This window comes from Sipha flava, unplaced genomic scaffold, assembly GCF_003268045.1.
Source record: "Sipha flava isolate LNK unplaced genomic scaffold, YSA_version1 222_pilon_pilon, whole genome shotgun sequence".
Classification (NCBI taxonomy): domain Eukaryota; kingdom Metazoa; phylum Arthropoda; class Insecta; order Hemiptera; family Aphididae; genus Sipha; species Sipha flava.
The window spans coordinates 1127810-1150241 of record NW_020272853.1 but is presented as its reverse complement, the minus strand read 5'-3'; the positions used below and the strand labels follow the sequence as shown (position 1 = coordinate 1150241).

Sequence of the window (22432 nt, the reverse complement as noted above, 5' to 3'; positions counted from 1 at the left end):
AGGGCAAGAAAATGTATCGTTTTGGGTATTTAGTAAAACAAGTTATCAATTATCCTCAACGATAGTATAAAAAAATAAAAACTATGCGTTTGTACTCAACGCTATGGGTGTGGAAATTATCAATTTTACTTAAATTGAACTATTCCAAGTATTAATATGAAAAAATAGATTTGTTACAAAAACGATTGAATTAAGCTATAAACTTGTATACTATCAACTAAAAGTTGGTTTTTGCTCGGTTATAAGACACATATGCCTCATTATTCAATTTTTGCAGACAAAATAAATCAAAGACAATTATCTATTACATATAGTTAGCTTAGCTCATAAACCACATATCTGCCATTTTTTTAAATTCACCATTCCTTAGTGCTAAATATTCGGTTTATTTATTTTTAAACTCACCACTTCGGTCTTATACAACATTTTTCACGTGCATGGACGAAAATTGTTATGTAGATGTCCAAAATCAACAATACGCTGTCTAATTATATAGTAGTGTTGATTGATCTATCGATTCAATCAGCAATGAAGTATTTTATTTTTGCTAAGCATGACATCGTACACTCACACGTACACAAACGTATTTATGCACTTTCAACCCTATATGATTATTTGTTATCTGCGTTGATTTCAGATATGGTTTATTAGTGTGTGTACTTTCAAAACATTATACACAAAGTTGTATGCGCAAGGATACAGGACGACATCGCGTGCATTGCATACGCGCCTTATAAATAAATATTTAGCCACTCGTTGGCGGCAGCAGAAATAATAATAATAAACGAACATCCTTGGAAGCCCATACGATGATGACAACTCCTCTAACAACCCTATATCACAATCACCCTTAGACCACCCTTTATCGTTCTATTTTCTCCTCGTCCTCATTTCACCTCTGTTTCCGAGAATTTTTGTGCAGGGGTTGTTAACATGTGTGATAACAAAAACATATTTCAATACGCATGTCATCTTGTTATTTTTTCCCACGCTTGGTATTGTTGGTTACACATATTATATTAAGAACATAAAAATACATAAAATATTTGTGTGTAATTAATGATAGTTTAAAAACTAAAACCGATCGTAGAATAGTTATAGTATTCTTCTGGCTATTATAACTAAATTTTCAATATACCTATATCATAATAGGCAGATTTATATTTCTAACGTTTAATCAATGTAAAAGTAATACCTATGATTATGTTTGAGTTTCCACACTAAACCTTGACTTATGCATTCATTTAATACAATTGCAAAGGTTTTTTGTTTTTTTTTTGTTTTTGTGATCAATTCAAAATACGGGTATATAAACGATTTTTAATTTATTTATAAACTAATGAAATATATTATATACCCTCTATTTTTTGTTTTACATTTGTATTATATTTGTAAATATTTTTTTAATATTTTAATATTTTGTCAATCATACGTGACTTTTACGCAAAACAAGATTTATACACACTATACATTAATTAAATTATAAAAATGTGTTCTTTTCTAATAATTTCAAAATGTCCAGTTTATTTTGAATATTCAATTAAAAGTTATATTGAATTGTTATTACAAATTTAATTTTTCACGAACAATATTTAATAGTTGGGTTATTATAATAGTTGTGCTCATAATATTTATATAGTATTTGTGGTGCAATATCTCGTCCGGATTAATTTCCATTAAAGTTGTGTGAATTTGCATTTTTGTAAGAAGATTTGTAAACTTGATGTGCATCCAATTACAAAAATTAATTGCATATTCAAATCTGAAGATAGTTTTAATTTGCATATACAATTTAATTGCACTTTTAAGAGAATGGAAACCAACTAAAACTTTGAATATTTCTTTTGTTTCAATAACGTCAAAGAGAATAAATTAATATACGAGTAAATTAGCCAGAGTCGTATAACACGCATGTCACCTGTATAGTCATTCACATTCATTTGAAATTTTTTTTAAACGTTCAATTTTTTCTAAAAAAATATTAATATTGGTTATGATTATTGATAGAAGTAAAAAAAAAGTATGAAAGACTAAGTATCTAAGTATATATATATATATCTAAGTGTCTTTATTTGTAATTCCATTGTATTTAATATCCGTTTTAAAATATTAGAATATTGTTATATTTTTTTATTAAATTTTTTAATTTTGATAACTATTATTATTATTATTTTAGATTAATTTGTGATGTATCTACTGTATTAATATAAAATATATTATATGTTATACATACTATGTTAATGTAACTAAACATAATTAATTTTATACATAGTTAAATATGTATTTTCTTAATATACCAGTGATCGGAATTTTGGTGTTCGTATTATATATGTTTACAGTTTTATTAACAAAGAAATTGTATGCTCGTTAATTATTGCCCACATTAATTTTATTTTTATTAATTTTTTTCTTGTTTATTCGAATTTTAAATATTCATATAATTTATAATCAATAGTTTTTCTTATAATAATAATTAAATATTTTTAAAAATGTATTGAAATTTGAAGGAAAAGGGTAATGGACGTAATTACTTTACTTGGTTTTGTTAAAATAACTATCGAATAAAGGGATTTCAAACATTTTGAGCATGGTAATATGTAGTAATAATTACTGTAACTAATGGAGCTTACAATATTTTTCGGTTTTAATATGTAAATAAGCTGAGTTATTTATAGCACAAATGACAGCATCACTTTAATAAATGGTGTGTATTAAAAGTAATTTGGACAATATTGATTGATTTACTAAATAAAATTTAATGACCTTTATTAAATACTAGCTTTGAAATACAAAATATTAAACCGTTTTGATTTGAAATTAACTCAACTGTAAGATAGAATATGGATGCTGTAAGGTTTTGTCAACTGCAGATTTTTTTTCTGATTGCCGATTTCATTTGAAAATCAATTGTTTTAAATTCAAAGACTGTGCAGTTTGGCAAAAGAATAATCTTATATATTCCGTTTAAAGTTTGAAAAAGTCGCCCTATCCTATTTTTTTTAATGATTTTCGTAAATTGTCTATTGTTAGAACTATAGAGCAGAACTTCTCATTATAATCATTAAACCGATAATAACTGTATTCAGGTAATTTTTCTGTTTTATTTATTTGAAATAAGAATTTCATTTTATTTTATTATTTTCTTCTATTATGTTATTTTTTAACATTAGCAGTTTATGAATTGTTCAGATGACAAAAATCCAGGGTCTGTGTTACCATAAAATCCATTGGTAATTTCGCATTATTTTCATATCTATTACTAACGATACCCTATATTCATAGACGTAACAATATTTTCTCCGATAACAATATTTACATTATAAATAATCAACAAAAATAATATGTGACGGGTAAAAAAACGTGATTTTAGAATTTTTTTTCCCCACTTATAAAAATGTTTGATTTCTACGTATGTCTATGCACATACACATACACACGCACACGCACACACACACACACACACATAAACACATACTCAAAAATATTTATGTATATTTAATGCGATACATATTGTAAACATGGACAATTTGTTAATTCGATGACCAGCATGGCGCACGAAGAATACGCAGAAATCTACTGAAACCATAGCAATAATAATAATAATAATAATAAATACTCACCGTTCTGATATTTTTCAGCGTTAACTTGGTAAGATCCACTCGAAGCAGCTCACCAAGATAACTGTTTAAAGTTAGGCTATTAAACGTATTTGGGGCACGATGTTCCTACCAAGTTTTATAGTGCTCGCTGTACACGCACACCTTCGACGATGTGCTTTTGGCGATAGTTTTTCTTTCCGCGTTCTCGTCATTGTATATGTATAGAGTTCGGAGTTTTTTTTTATTTTTCATCCCTAACCATTGTTCCCAACCCGAACCTCTCCCCGTCTTCTACCAAACCGTTTAATTCGTTTTTTACCGCCCCGTCCGTATTTCGAACTTAGTAGTGAAGAACGAAATAGGGCCTGAGAGAAAGAAGAAATATAACCAAGTGGTAAAGGTTCAGGAGTGTATTGCACATCATGTTACCCACTCTTTCGCATTACTCTTCTGACCACGACCGCGAATGGCACCAGGTTTCGGTGGCCGTCACTTAATGAACTTTCCCAGTATGAACCAGACAATGTATAGTGCACGCATTCTAATCCAAGGATTTTATATTTTAGTATACACGATATATCGCGCTGTTATATTTACATTCGTATATATACATATTTATTTATATTTGTATATATGCTGCTGAATAGTATTTATATTAATACCTATACTGACGCATATATAAACATATAAACATAAACACTGTAAATTATAATAATTAGAATATATTTTAATATCCATGAAGATCACTTACAGTGATTGTTCTATTTTTGATAAAATCATTCGTTTGGAAAAAAAAACAAAAATAAATAGTTATTAACAATATAATATGCTCAATCTCAATTAGTGGTATTATAAAATCTCAGTTTTTAATGACGTCATAGTATGTAATAAATATCATCACTGCTAGACCTCTTTTAAAATTAATAATTATATAATAATAAAATAATAAATTAATTTATATTTAATGTATATTGACATATGTTTTCTTATTCCTTATAATATAGTTAAAATACACGTATAGTGTTTTTTTATACATAAGTGTCTGTTATTTATGTTAATGTTATTATTATTGTTGTTCATATGTGTATTATACTTAATTTTTACACACAATTCTGACTTAGTTTTGGTGTAGAAATAAAAAGTAACGTGTGATTCCATGTATCAGTACCATAGTTATATTATTGCTATTAATATCATTGTTCATAATTACTATGAATAAAATTGAACTAATATTGTCGTAAAATTAAACGCGTTCAGGTTTTGGTGATATGCGTGATTAAGGTTCATCGTTTGATGATAATTAATTTCATTGAAGTGTAATGTGATATAAAAATGTCTGTTTATTTTCTTTATTAAGTCTTGGAGAATGAAAGAAAATGTTTTTACTATATTTTAGGCTTATGTATATTAGAATATAAGTTCCGTTTTGTAACATCCCTGGTTGATCGAGCTGTGAAAAAATGTGCTAGCATATCTCATACATGTAATTTTTATAAAACGCATCTGAGAGGATATGGCGCATGTAATATACGTATAATGGATGGACTTGTATATTATAATATCATAATAATTAAATAAACGGAGGATGTGTCAAAAAACGGATTCGGCTCCTTCATCTTGATACCATTGAATCTGTTTCTTAAATAAATAGAAAACTGAAACAACGATTTTTGAACAAATTTTTGATTTTCTAAAAGGATTTGTGCGGCTATATTTTATTGTATTATATATGCTACCTAGTACCAATATATCTAAATCAAGTTTACTTCTGGTGTTAACGACTCGGAAATACGAGTACAAAAACGAATATTTTTCTTCTGTTCCTTTAAGTCGTATACTCTTACATAATAAATTTATAGATTCAAATACTCACTCGATTAAAACATTGAACTCAATTCTCTCGAACGAGGATCGACAATTCGGCTGTGGCGATACTAAACTTTACGACAACTTACGAGGTTATAAAGCATCATAAATGGGGTATAAGGATCGGAATCAGTGTTGGTAGAACGCTAATTTTCCGATCCGCGAAGTTTCAATGTCCCCTGAACACGCTACCGCGCCACTCTCCAACGACAATATTATTAGCGTCCAAAAGTAACAACAGCAGTATCCATGGTTATCTCCCGCGTACAAAGTAATTTAAATTTCACCAAGCTTATACCCCTATCGATCTGCATCAGTTTCACCTATAATATAGGTATTTATACAATATTATGTAGATATTCTTTAAGAGCCCTTTGATGAAAATCGAAAAACTTCTTATTTTTAATCACATATTTTGTTCTTTTTAATATGTGTAATGTGTATAGCACATTTGAAGCTCCCGATACCGATAAAATTGCCGTACCATTTGATAGTTCTTATTATTAATGTTTTCATCGCAAGTCAGCCGACTTAAAACGTGTGCTTATATAATATGAGATATTTACGTTATTGCCGATTCACAACTAGTATATTGTACTGGCATACGCGTCGGCTACCATAAATACACTTGTGCAAACAAATTACTTATGGTGACCTACTCGAAAAAAATAGACTGAAGAACGTTAATATTTATCTAGTTTCGTTTTATGATGATATAATAAACACCATAAAAAAAAAATAATTTAAATTTAAATTAAAATTGGCGAGACGTTAATGAGTCTGTAGTTCGGTTCTGATATATACGTAAAGAAAGATAAATATGAGATTACTAATTATTACCTTAACACGTTCTCATAGTCTTGTGTTCAAATTTTGAGGAAGTCTGATGTAATTTTACTTTCGTCAAATCGCTTAACGTAACAAACGGCTGAATGCACACATAGCGTCATGGAAATAGTGTTCGGACAGGGGTGAGATTCTTTATCCACGAACTTGAATAGTCGTTTCTTTGTATATGATATTTTAATAGTACGTGCCAATTAAATATTTATCACGCATGTTTGGAGTTTTTAATAATCATTTGAAAAAAGAAATGATTCACTGTTCGTTCTCATTGATAATGTAAAATAACCAATAACTTTCGTCAAAGTTTAATCAATACATAATAATGGCCATTATCGTGCATAACTATGTTCTCATAATATTACGTATAGACCACACATATTATATTAATCCATATATATATATAACTCATGTATTATTCTTGAAGACTTTCTTCTGACGCCATCGCCACATTTCAACCACATTTCATTTTTTTTTTTAAGTAATGTTTGTAATTTTACAATATTTCTATTACCTACGGCTGAAAACTTTTATGGAGTGGAGTTGGCTACTACCCATGCCGAACGTGGTTTTGTAATGGTAGTGGTGGTAATAGTGATGACGTGGATTTTGTTGGATGAACTAAAAGAATCGCGTAAAAATAAAATAAATCTATCGACGATCACAATCACTCTTTGATGTCGGTAGTAACGTGTTTTTGTTGCATGTACCGTATTATAATGATACATACGCTGACTTCATATAAGATTTGCGCGAATTTAAATACGATAATTTGACCTCGCGTATCATTAATTATTATTTTATACGCGTACATACATAAATATTGTATTATATTTGTATAATATATTTATCTTGAAGAACTCCCCAAGTGGCATGTTTGGGTGAAAGCTTATGATATGAGATGATTTGAAAACGTTTTTATTATAATAACGTATCTCCATATGGAGTGTTTCATGATGATTTACTAATATTGCGATATCTCTTGTATTAACTATCAAAATTATTCAAATTCTCTAGTTTTTTTATTTTTTTTTTCTATCAAACTTTTTATTTAATTTTATTGGATTCAATGAATCATTAATCATTTTGTGAATTAATAGAAAAACGCGAACGGCATTTTCAAAAAAGTTGAGAACCATTGTATTACATAAAATTACGTCAATTGACTGAATTCCGTTTATACACGTAATAGTAGTAATTATAGTAATAATAATAAGAACAATAATATGACGAGTAGGAATATACAGAGCGATTTCGAGGTCATCGATGAAGACATGAATTTTAATTAAATGCGAATCGCATGGTGTAAATGGGCACATGTAAATTCCCCTAAAATATTGTAAATTCCCCTAATAAAATTAGAACCATTTAGAGTAACCCAGAAGACACCACGTAGAGGCGGTTCTAGTTATCCTCCAAAAATATTCATATTTTTAATTGCATATATATTTATTTATTATAATATTTATCTTTATTGATATTTTATAATTAGAAAAATATCATACAAATAACCATTATGAGTAAACATTTCAAGGTCTCTTATACTTTTTATTGATTTTATTTTGGCTATGAATTATTGGTATAGAATTAAATTTGTACTTTTTGATGATTGATAATTGAAGAGGTCAGTACAAAAACTATGTTAGTCCATATTCGAAAACTCACGATAAGTATAAATCGAATTGTTATACTAAACGTATAAACATACACAAATTGCAATAATAATAAGTTAAAAAGACGTCAACAATTATTAAACCAGCTAATAGAAAATTATAAAGAACAAAAAATTACTACATTTCATTATATAAAAACCGTTTCATATTATTACTCCATAAAAAAGTAATCAACATAATAAAATCAACTTTAATAATTTTATTAGTATAACGATAAAAATGAATTTTTCTAATTATAAAATATGAATAAAGAAATATATATGCAGTTAAAAATACAAATATTTTTGAAGGATAACTAGAACCGCCTCCACGTGGTGTCCTCTGGGTTACGCTAAATGGTTCTAATTTTTTTAGGGGAGTTTACGTAAGTGTAATACGGTAGAAAAATGTTTTTAGGGGAGTTTACGTTAGTGTAATAAGATAGAAAAATGTTTTTAAGGGAGTTTACTTTTAGGGCAATTTACATTTACCCGTGTAAACATATATACATTCATATACAGGTGCGTGGACAAAAAAAATAATTTACATGACATTACAAAAAGAAAACATCATCATACAAATAATCTGGATACCAAGCCATACAAATATCATTGGAAATGAAAGAGCTGATAAACTTGCTAAAGAGGCCATCGTGTCACCAAATGCAATCCAATGTCAAGTGTATTCAATTGCCGACATCAAACAAATAATTAAAAAAACAATCCTCAATATCTGGCAAAATGAATGGAAATCATCTAATACTAAATTAAATGAAATTAAAAATCATATTCTCCCTTGGCCTAACAACACACTCACAAGGAAAGAAGAAGTAGTCATCAATAGGCTCAGAATAGGCCATACCAGATTAACTCATGCTTTCCTAATGAAGAAAGAAGACCCACCTATATGCCCTACCTGCAACGATCCTATGACAGTTAAACACATCATCAACGATTGCAGAAAGTATGAACTACAACGTCAAAAATATAATCTAACCCACCATATTGCTGAAAACCTTAACATCGATACAACCAATGTTCTAAAATTCCTCAGAGACACAGAACTTCATAAAAAAATTTAAAATGTTTAGAATAATATTTTCTTTAAATGTATTGTATACCCTCTTGTAATGTATTAATGTTAAATCTAGACACAGTCCTATTTATTAATTTGAACTACTTGTCACTATATCTATATATATATTCAATATCCCTCTTTTTAATGTAAATAATATGTAATTACTTGTAGCCAATGGCCCTAGTCGCCGAGGCATTTGTTTAATAAAAAAAAAAAAAAAAAAAATATTTTGAAGGGGGTTTTGAAATTTTCAAGAATGACGATAACAGCTATAAACAATAATTATACCATTATAATGGTATGCGATATTACGTTTACCTATCTTATATCTTTTAAATGCATAAAAACTAATTATTGCTAAGCAAGGGTATGCAAATATAAATAGCATTTAGAAGAGGGCTTACTATAATACCTCTCTTTTTATTTACCTATTCATTTATGTATTCGATCGAGACTCGCATGGGATGTAAAATGCCGACATTCGACAATTAATATGTGATTTCTTGACATGTGATTAATACTTTTTGGATTAGTTGGAGGAATCTACACGCACCTCCGAAATATATATACGTATAAGCAGTTACATTTATATTATTGCATGCTATACCACGTTATTGGTAGATATTTACTGGCCACTAGTGCGAGCCGTGAATTTCTGTAATTTGATATTTTTTTGTCGGGTACAGGTGGATGCTGGTACAGGTAGATTGGTATTCTGTAAAACTTTCCGCATCTCGGTGATCAATCAAAAAAAAAAAAAGTAAATAAAAAAAAAAAGCCAAGACAAAATCTTTCCTGGCCATGGTCATATTAATATCATTTTGTGTATATGTACAATTTTACTCGTATGACTAGCCGTTTTTCCCCCCGAAATAACAGTTATATTTTATATTTGATAAAAACTGGTCTTTTTCTTCGGCAGGTCTTGTAATATTTCGGAACTGCAGTTGTATCACAATAGTAGTTGTTCGTATACGATAACGTTATCATTCATTTTATAAATTTTATTCAAGGTTTTTTTTTGTTTTCGAGGGTATATACGACTCTAAATAAATATCGGATTTAAGTTCTTATTTTATTATATTATTTCGATACATTCCAATTATTTAATTACAAAATAACACGATTAAACATTTTCTGCATCGTATTTGCCTTGCATTGCTCAGTTTAAAATACGGATGATTGATTACCATACCTTATAATCGTTTTATTTTAATATCCAATCAGAAATTTATAAATTTGAAATAGTGGTGTTGCGATATTTATCAGATCGTAACAAAAGTATTTTTGATAAAATATTAGGTATTCATGAAAACTCGAAACGAAATAACAATACAGCAGGCGCAATAGATGCGATACCTACGGTGTTTGAGATACATTTCTGCATAAAATGTTCAAATAAATGATAAATATAATCTTAAAAAGGATTATACAACTTTGAAAAATATAGCTTCGCGAGAGAAACATAATGTACTTAATATAAATAAAATTATATTAAAAGTGTTATTTGAGAGCTGAAGTGACTATTAATAATTCAAATCAATTTTGTTTGACTACATAACGTATACTGCATATGTGATGGGATTATTGTGTACCTACTACTCAGAAAATAAAAAATATAAAAATAAAAATGACTATTTAATGCTGTATTGAATCTTATTGTTTTATAATATAATATATACAATACGTTGACGTTGTGATAAGTGATTTTTTTTCCACGAAATCTAATATTTTTGTTGTAATTAGCTGGTGGTCTAACATGTGATTGACAATATTATTTTGTTTCCACCTGACTGGTATTTATGTTAAATTAATTTATTTCCAAGAAGTTTATTAAAAAAATAATATGAGTAAGAACTCCGGACCATATCACTGTAATAATGAAAGACAATCAATTGAGCGTACGTCTTTTGGACGGGGTCCAAATGAGGCTGTATTACAGTGGCAATAGCAGCAGCAGCATAATGTCGATGACCTGTATCTCCGACGACAAAATTTTATTATAAATAACCCCCCTCCCTACATATGTACCTTCGAAAAAAAATTAGAAAACGTAATAGATCAAAAAGTTTACGGTCGAGAAATTACGGTTGTTATAACGTGTTATATTTCTATACACGTTCATACTCGACTTCCCGTCATTGTTGTTGTACATTCGGAGGACCTTTTGACCCTTTGAACATTTTATATATATAAACATACATACGAAAAACGTGTGTACATATGTATACGTGCACTTTTCCGACAAAGGTACCACATTTAATTATTTATTGATAATGCTGCTGCTTTGAATGTACTATACCGAACCATATTTTATACTATTATTATTTATTCATTCGCCTCCCTAAACGCTCACCATTGTGCATTTAATAATTTATCTAATCGATTTTTATTTTTGATGGATTAATACCGTAATTTTAGATAGTTTATCTCGAAATGTTTATGTACAAATCTCACATGTTAATTTCAACAATTTTCATCGGATATGTCAACTGTATTATAGTGATACGGTGTCTTATAATTATTTGGTTTAAAAACGATTCTAATCGTAGGAAATACCATAAGCATTTATCTGGATTAAAGACTCGCTCGAATGCTGCATGCACTAAAATTCACACCATAAGTAGCCTACGTAAGTAAAGCCTAAGTAAGGCCTACGTATGAGGTCCGACCTTTTCTGAGAACGTGAAGTAATAATTGAATAAATACGAAAACAAAAAAAATAAGCGATTAATTATTTAATTATATATGACAAAATAACAGTATTTCTTGCTGAGAAAATATAAATTAAGCTTGATAATGGTGGTTAAATTTTATACATGGGACTTTCAGTGTAGGTAGATAAAATAATTATTGATGCCATAATATTCTAAACGTTAGTTTTTTGCAAAAGTATGTATGTATATAAATGTTCTTAGCGATGTAAATATCTTAGCGAATATAGAAATATTTTATGATATTTATAACTCTATCGTTATCATAGTTAATGTCATGTTTTTGACGTTTCATAAATATATAACTTATATACCTTTAGGTGCCTTTTCTGTAGCAGATCCGTCGAAAATAAACTTTTTTCTTTTCTAATTTATATATATATATATATATATATTGTTTTTCTTTACAAACCGATGTTAATGTATAGGAGTTGAAAATTCTGGTTGCAAACGTTAGTTATTGTTGTTTCTATCAGAGACGATATGGCCAGGGTAGAAAAATAAAAATCTACAGAACGTGACTCGAGTTGAAAAATCGTTTTTGCGGAACGTAAAACGAAAAATTCCAGTCTCCCCGTCAGGGAGGCTGCGCGCTAAAATCTTGTATCGAATACACGCATTATGCTTCGATTTTTAATAAATAAACCGATAACGGGTCAAACGGAAAATCAACTTAAAAATACGATACAAATGTGAGCCGTCAATAATAGCCTTCAGGGGCGTTGTTATAATAAATAAAATGCGACATTACCCATAAGTCTTTTTTTTCTCGTTGTTGAAAATACACCATATATGATTTTGTCTAACCTAAACCTATAGCTTAATACTCTCAGTTTTAATGGTTTTTTTGACTTGTTTAACTTTAGATTCAATTAATATAATATTCTTGTACGCATTTGTTTATGAATAAAAACAAATGATATTTTGAAGGACTTAACACTATTATTAACACATTTTCCCAACACTTCTTTACAGTCAGATTATAGAACGTTTAGGCATAATAGTTTTATTATATTTTCGAAATTTGATAATTTTTTTATCAAAATCATTTGTTGTCATTGTTATGTGTTATTATTAGTTAATTTTCGAAGTATTAATTTATGGTACGTATAAAAATAAACAATATATATATTGCGCCCAAATTATTGAAGTTTTTATAGCAATTAGGATTGTTATTTGTGATACAATAGTTATTGTAATTTATCTTCACAGCTGTTTTTAAGATTTTTACAAGTATAGTTATTTTGTCCGTGACTTGAATAATTCTACAGTTATTATTTTCAAATTTGTCTACGTGTACCCGCAATTCGTACTCATTTAATCGATCTAATTGTGGCATAACGGACACACAACACTCCATTAAAAATTTATGAAATAGCTGAATATAATGATATGAAAAAAAAAAACGTTTTTTCTGTATGTAGTTTATCTATGGCTTTCTCTTTCAAGACAATATTAACTATATATATATAGTTATACGACAGAATAGCTACCACTCGATCGCATTGTTTTGTGACTTGATCCATCGCATATAAATAGAGCCCGGATTTATATGCATTTGCATATTTGTACTAAGTGCATGCACTTCTATGGAGGTTTGAAATGTCCACGATTCATATCACACCAAATTTTATATTGCATATTTTGCATATTTCGAGAGTTATTGCATATTTGTTCATAAATGCATATAACATGCATATTTAATGCGTTTTTAATAAATTAACTATTTTAATTTACAGTAAATTTTGTAATCTCCTCGAATAGAGTACGAATCGACATAATAAGTATTAAGTTTCAAAAATATTATTTTAAAAGATTTGTATTTTTTTTTTAAGTTTCCTATTAGTTTTTTGGCAGTAGGTAAATTCAAATGATCTAAAATATTTTTTTTAGTTTTTTTTTTGTTTTTACTCTCGTTTGTAGTTTCCTAAAAGTTTTAGATTGATTTAAATGATTTAAAATATAAATCAGTGAATATTATCTTTTTTTTTTTTAATAAAATAATAGTGTGGTTTTCAAAAAAAGAAATCACATTTTATAAAATGTAACATAATGCATATAATTGCATATTTAGCCACTTTTTCTTTGCATATTTGCATCATATTTGACACTTTTTAAATGCATATAAATCCGAGCTCTACGTATAATAAATGATTCATTTTTCCGACGCTTTTGTGATGGGTAGAGGCAATTGCAGGGTGGCGCACAAGAAGCTGATTTAAACCTTTTAAAAGTTTCGAAAGAGTTTTTAGACTACAGAATTTTGATGGGCTACCATATTACACAAGCTCTTTAGGACCACAGGTTCTATAACACCCATCGCTTTCATCAGTACTGTTTTCGCCTTCATTGCTGTCATCGTGAGTCTGTAGGAGTGTTTTGATTGAACTTTGTCCAACTATAGGAGTTTTCCGGTAATCAGTATTAGTATACATTTTATAACGTTGTCGAAATTTTCAAAATAAAATATATCGGTGGCTATTCTTTACTATTATATACAGCTAAATATACGATATACGAGCTATATATCGTATAAGACTTTAGAGGGATGCAATAACTGTCATAAATTATATTTTTTTGTTATGAATTTCCATTTAATGTAGGAGAAATATTGTAGAAATTTATAATAATAATAATAATCTTTATTGGCCAAGAATTGAATTACAATAATAAATAAAGGATTTGTATTATTAAACAGTCTAGAAGAAGTTTTGATGAGATGGTGGAATGAGGTCTTGATTAAATTCAGCTCTGTAGAATTAAAAAGTGCATAATAAATTCAGAATTGATCAGTCATTCTATACCCAATGCACCTTGGTGTAGAATTTTATATGATTGGAAAATTACCAGATTTATTAGTCCTAAAAACTATTGAAATTTAGGCAAACTATCAAGAATTTTTTAAAAACCATGGGGTGCTAGCTTTTTACCTTAAGTTTTTCGTAATCTACGAGGATAACATGAGTAAATTACAATATATGTTTGGAGAAATTTACCGTATAAAAATTTTAAAGCTCTTGTTTTGTTACTCACAAAATTATATTTGAAAAACAAGAATCTGTATCAAAAACTTTACCAATAGTAAATCTTGTACACGCTGTTTAGTAAGAAAAATCTCATAGTATTACTGTTCGAAGTACCCTAGCACATAATTTGGTTTGTATTATTTAAACAATTGCTGTTACGGCACTGTTAGATTATAAACTAGAGTAATTTATGCAGGTGGAGTAATATAATTTTTACTATTACTATAAAGTTTGTGCACGCTTCGGCCATCATCATTTACAGGAGAGGCGGTGGAACGCACGCGTTCAATGCTTCAGGGGTGTTTGCGTGTATGCGAATTATTAGACGAGCATACAAAGTGACCCTTTTCAATTATTTTTAACCAGATAAGTACGTGAGTATAGCACACGAAGGGGCGTGTTTCTATAATTATTCAATCGGACCATGCGTAAATAATATTATAGTGTATACGTGCACATTTATTGCATAATAATATATAGGTTGGTGGATACAATGCAGGGAAAAAAACGATTTCCATCGCGACAATAAAGGAAATCGCAAGGAAAGAGAGAGATAGAATATACCGAAGAAATGTCGGAATTCAAATTTATATAATATTATATTCTTGTTTTACGTGGGTACATTGTTCTTTCTTCAAAGCCGACCAAAGTTTGTAAACATGGTGACCTAAACGGCCAGTACACAGTGTATACACGCATATAGAGTACATAAAAGAAAACAACGATCCACTGTATGAGTATTGATGCCGCTGTTGGTGGTGCTGCAGAGGCGCAATAAAATACTGCTGTGTCTGAAGCAGCTCCGACATATAAAATACTCAAAGATAAATACGTGGAACAAAAGGACCTCATTGATGAAACTAGGGAAAACAAAGGAAAAAAGCTAAATAAAAGTTTCTTCCCAATGGTATATGTAGCAGGAGCAAATACGTACCGCCGGGTTCTTCTAAATTCCGGCGCAGTAAAAATATATTGGTATCGTGTTATTTTACATACATATATATACTCATGCACGCACGCACACACACGCCCAAATAGGCATGATAAATATTACGTATATTCTGTATTTGTCCAATAGGTATAAATAATGTGTATACGTGAACGTATACGGTATATTATGTTAAATTATAATATAATTTTTTATTATAAAATGTCATTCCGAATGAAAAACATAGACGTTCAAAAAATATAATTTTTTTTTTACTACAATTTTTATTATTTATGTGTAAATTCCCGCTATTGTTTTTGTCAGTGATATGATTTGTACTATATAAACCTCCAATAACGAAATCAAAAAGAAGATTTCATTTTTTCTTTTTATGACATCAAAATATGTAATAACTTCTATCATTTTTTTTATACTTGTCATTCGGTATATTATTATTTTGTTGACACATATATTATGTGTACATATACATATACGTATTACATATTATGCGATAAAAAAAATCTTAAATAATAATTTTATCCTATAACACTGTTTATTTATGTTTGTTGTATTTTTTTCTTTAACAGTTATTACTTGTGGTATGTTAAATTTTCAAACTATTAAATCTATGGAACCCGATAAATACATAATGTTATGTCATGAAAATGTAAAACTATATTTAATTAATAAACAGAAATTGCCGATTACAAGTATAGGATTTGTTTACGACTTAATGCGTGTTTTTCAATTGCATTTTTTTTCACACGCATACAAATTGCTAATACTTATTTTAGTTTTGATCCGTCACATGGTCTTAAACTCAAAGGACATTTATAATATTATATTCACAATAATTTTCCAAATACTATTGTTTTTCAATCATATACGAATATGAGAAATCGCGAAGAAAAATAGGAACTAAATTTTGTACGGTGTCCATAACACAATAGCGCTGGGAATATTAGAATAATATAGTTTAATGACGGAATAACGTTACAAAAGAACACGTAAAAATATAAAATAATCAAACGTTGAGAATATTGTGTGTGCAAAAAGTCGTCGACAGAAAACCGCCGCTTGGTAACCGCGAACGTGGTACAGTCTCTGGAGTAGGTTTTGTTGTATTCTAATGCCGCGTACGGTGATTTACGTAAGCAAACGCGAGACGTAACCTAACTGGACTGCATTGGTCGCGTTAAAAAAATTTTTCCTCCGCGAATTTTTCGCTGCGTGGTGGTGAAGCAGTGCGTCTAATCAACCGGGATTCGTAATTATAAACTTTACACGCCGCCGTGGAGATCCCGGAAAACGTCGGCGTTGTACGTTCCTTAAACCGTATTTGACGTACGTAGTGAAAAAACGAATACACACTCGGTCCGTGCATTTCGTTGGGTTTTGCATGTGCATGCACAAAATATATTACGTTCACGCGTACGTACACGAGTACATATAAGTACACCTCTACAAACCGTCGAAGGGCTCGTCTCGACCGTCGCACTGCTCTCTCCGGGCTCGAGTGTATTGCTCGGACCCTTAACGCGCGAAATGATTTATGAATATGCACGTCCGCGGCTGCTGCAATCGGTCGGTCCGCGAAAGAGTTTCGCTGGGCCGGTTGTGATGACGGGGTGCATGGGATACCATAAGTTTCCACCCCGTCCTTCTTCGTTATTATTTTCACGTGCCTTCTGCCCGCACTCCGATTCATTCCGGTGCGCGCGCGCGCAATGGGTGACGGGCAAAGGTGGCGGTCGTGGCGTGGCGGACGGTGCGGTATGGTAACGCGCGCTTCTGTTACACGGTGTACGAAATTCCAGGGCTCCGCGTTGTTATTATCATCATTTCTCTTCCCCTCGTGTGCTTCTTTTCAATTCGCGCGCCAAAAGAATTTCGCTTTTATTCACCGGACTGATAATGTACAAGCGGCGTCCGCGCGAGTTGAAAGTAGTTCCGTCCTAACGGCGAAATAAAAAAAAAAAAATGAAAAGGGAAAAAAACCCTAATTAATTAAATCCGTCTTTTGGTCTTTGAGGTGGGTATTCACGTTCGCCCAGGTACACACGTATTTTGCTCTCAGTATGAAAATCGATAAGTCTTGCGCCATATTATGTAGGTACCTTACCCTTAGACCACATATTATAAGTAACCACTATAGTTTGTCCCGCAAAAGTGTATTACAATCTTTCAGGGGTATATAATACGGATTTATTGTATTTATCGCATCGGAATGCTAAAACTCACCACTTCGACAAAAATCATCGCGAAAAAATCAGTTCCAGTTGTTATTGTTTTACCTTATGCGTTTATATATTAAGCGCATTTCGTTAAAAATTCAGGTTTCAGATTTATAAGAACAGTAAAATGTTCAACCCGTTCAATCGAGCACATGGTGGAACCTCAACGGTGCTGGAGTGTATGAATATAAATTCATGTAGAAAAATCATTAATTAGCTGACTATGGAAACAAGAGAAGATCTATGTTATCTGTTGACTTCGATATATTTTGAAATTTATAAAACGTGGCGAAATTTCAAATTAAAAAGTGGTACTGTTGTAGCCAATCCTGGATACTAATTTTGTTCGCTTACATGTTATACGAATTGAAAAATAAAATACGCTTATCCCAGCAACAAAACCTCATTGTTGTACAGCTATATGGGTTTTATAATACTAATTTATAGATCAACTGTTCATTTGATTCATTTTTAAAATATCGTCATCGCAGTAAAAACCCACTTCAGCCACGATGAATATACTTACAATAATACCGCAAGTTTCTGCCTAATAAGAAATATTTATCAGCTTCAGATTCAAATATTTTGGAAATGGTATTTAAGTTTGTGAAATTGTTTTTTTAATTTTTTTGGTTTCGACATCATAGGCCGGCGATGTCGAATGCAGCACCAATAAAAGATTGAAAAATATGCGCACTTGATTTTCAAGCAAACCGAATTCACTTTGAGAACATTTTTCTAACAAAGTGATTAGTCATACACACAGGGTACTGTATGAAACAGCGAGACAAATGCTATCTTGTCGTGGAGTACTAGTAGAATTCGCTGAACGGACACTCAGTCTTACTAGTTCGTTTCATCCTATATTATATTGTCTTTATCGGGCGACACATTAAAATGTTGGCCACCCCTGTGGCAAGAGACTGACGTGTGTGTGGTAAGGCCAGAGAGTTTGGTATAAATTAATCAGCTGCAATCGGTTTTTTTCTATTACATTGTGTACCGCGCGTGTTTCACGATAATATTAATAGGCACGTCGTTGCGATGTATAGAAAGATACGTTGACGTGCTCGAAATGCCTCGCGACGTGTCTCAATGGTGGTGGTGGCCCAAAGAGCTTTATTTCACGCCCGGTACACGCCCTGCAGGATGTATTGATTGATGGATCATCGGCCGGCTCTCGGCTACATCAATCTATCACACACGTTTCCGGCGACTTACTTTTAACGGTGAATGGAGTACAACCCCGGTAACGGCCGAAGTCCCGAATGCACGCGGACGACGCCCTTCTGTTTAAAACCGCGCTGCTGTTTAGTTCAATGTTCTCTACAAATATATGAATTTAAAATGCTGGTGCAGTGAATCATAATGAATTTATTAACGTTACATAACGTAACTCAAACGGTATATATATATTATATAGTATAGTGGTACTGCACTGGCCAAGTAGCAGTGATGGTGGAAATGGAGGAAAAGTGTAAAGAAAAAATGCTGAGAAAAAAGTTTTTAGAGCAAAAATAAGTGTACTATTATTTTTATCGCTCGGTTGTTTTGGAAGCAAAAAAAAAAAAAAAAATAAAAATAAAAAGATTTAGTGAAAACTTTACGCCCGTAATTTATCTCGAAGACAAGTCGAGTGAAATCGGATCGATAAAAAATGAAAAACGATTTTTAACCGGAAGTGTGTGTGTGTGTGTGTGTGTGTGTGTGTGTGTGTGTGTGTGTGTGTGTATTTAAGAGTGGGTAAGAAGAAAGAAAGAAATGTTTTTGATATTATAACCTATAGTTTAGCCGATGTACATGATTATTTCATAATTGAGAAAGACAGAATATAACGATCAAAAATGACCGTAAATTATTAATTATTATAGCCCTACATATCTAACCGAATCCTTTGGGACCCGATATTTATACGGCAGTGTCGCGTATGGCGTGTTCGAAACAGGAAACGAGAAAAAATTGGACAGTATGATATTATCACACTTGGAAGTTTTACGAATGTGGCAATTTAGATTTTTATCCTCGAAGGAAAGTGAATAAATTAACACAAGGGTTATGTCCGTAATCTGGTTCACGATTCAACCTGACGAAAATTTAACGGAAGTACGCCGTATACCAAAATCAATATTATACCTGAAAAGAACAATGAAGTGAAGAACCGTTCACAGTGACGAAGCATAATGAACAAAAAGGGTAGTCGTTGTATCGTCTCGACGCCGCCTCTGGGCGTGACGTTTTCACTTGTCAGTGTGTACAACATAACGGCGTGGATATTTGTCACGTTATCGCACACTCGCGAAAACTTCGTATGATAACAATACGTGGTGCACAAACAGTATATTTTATGTTCTATGAATATAAATTCTTAACAATAGCTAGTTGCACAAATAATAAAATCTATAATCTAAGTACATGGTATATATTATTGCATAGGTACTATAATGATTACGAGACTGTGTTTTGTTTTTCATTGTGTTTCAGTGTCAATATATTATACATATCCTATTATACATTAAAATATACCGCAATATCAGAGCTGTATACTATATAAAAACCATTTTTGTTGCGGGTGTAGTAATAATTTTTGACTGGTGGTGTCAAAAAAAATAAATAAAATTAAAATTCACTACTAGTAAGTGGTACGCTCTACAGACGATACTGCACCGACATCTTAGATTCCACACTTATTTGTTGTTACTGGTCTGAAATTGAATATACATCTAATATTACCTATAATCGGATTCGATGATTTCGAATGTTATTGGCATTAACGGAAACACGTAGAAGCAACACGTGATAATTATTAACACTGTCTGATATGTATTAAATTAATAGTAATATCATTAGTCAACACTGCAGTGATATTATATTTTGATAAATAACACATTTAATTGGTTGGACGTTAATAAAACAATATCACATAGTTTTGAGTATACAACGCACGTGGCTTCGTTTGTTAAATTATCTTCAAATAATATATAATACGTTGTATAACGGCCGGTAACAAATTATGTAATTACAGCAATTTAATATTGCGGTAACCATGACTACGAACAAATTCGTAACGGGTGCACGAAAGACCGCGATTGTATTATATTGTGATGAACGAGGGAAAAGCCCCCCACACACACATACACATACACACATACATACGTGTGTAGTTTTTCTCTCGTATAATATTATATTGTCTAGATTAGCATATTTATTGAAATTATCGTTACACCACGCCTTGAAAAGTTGAAAACCGTGAAACTTCTAATGAAACGCTCGAAAACATTGCATGTAAATGTTTGCAGGGTAAGAATTTCAAAAAGTAAATGACCATAAATGCGGTTATCCCGATGTTGGATTCACGGCACCGTAACTCTGCACACCTTAGGTCCCGTGTTAACGATATTTCAGTGCAGAAATCAACTACGGCTCGCAATACACGAACCGCAGCGCACGGAAAACTGAGTACTTCATTTGTGCAAACCAGGTACGTCTGCGCCAAAGCGGTCGTGGCACGGTTAACCCGTCGGAGGCGGAATTATCTTATCAAGTCCGTGCAATAACGCTTGGCACATGGTTGATAAGCGCGCGTTTTCCTACCGGTGATGCCGGACGAAATCCGTTGTTTCCGAAGTGTCATGTTCATCCTCGAGCACCTATCGACGCGCGGGACTGCATATGTATTGCATTTGTGCGTTTACTGTCGGTTCTTTTGTCCGGTCGACGTCGACCTTTGTACATCTTTATTTTACCGCTGCAAAGTTCTAGGTGTCCGTAGAAGTTCGGAGGGATTTACACACACGTTTCGCAAATCACTACTATAATTATATAATTCGATTTATTTATTTATTTCGTATGACAGTTATATAATTCGATTATTGTTATCGAGTCGTACAATCGATTTTGTGTTCCCCATCAAGTCGTTCAATGCAATACATTAGTTGTATTAGTATAACACAATGTCATAAAGTTATTGATGATTCTCGTAATCCGTTTCCGCGACACACACACGACGTGGGTTTTAAATATATTTATGTTATAACTATAGTTGTACTACAGTTACAGTGTAACGTCAATGAATATACTATTATTTCAAGTGCTGCGATGTTGGAATTAAAGTATATTACAGAGATGTGTTATACAATATAGTTAGTGCATAACTAACCTATAATATTTATACCAGTGTGCTAATACGGTACCAATTCAATATGAATACTATCGATACCACCAATGAGTGATATTATACCACTAATTCGATACTGTTTATTGTCTCAGTATGTGTGTGCCTTATAATAATATTATACCCCCCCCTGAATTTTTTTTTCCACAACCAATTATACTATATTAATTTAAAATAAATAACATTATCGACGTGTTAGAATATAATGCACAAACTATTATAGTTTATAGATTATATTTGTCAAGAAAGAAAAATATAAGAATAAGTAGTAACGTAGAGTAATCATTATATTTGACTTAAATCTTGGATATTTATTTTCTAT

At 31.1% G+C, this 22432-nt stretch overlaps 1 protein-coding gene across 6 annotated transcripts in view; it reads left to right on the top strand.

Annotated features, from left to right (window-relative positions):
• The window catches only part of LOC112683261 (RNA-binding protein Musashi homolog Rbp6), a 433196-nt gene that overhangs the window by 159708 nt on the left and 251056 nt on the right, over positions 1 to 22432 (top strand). The gene's annotated exons all lie outside the window — the stretch shown is intronic.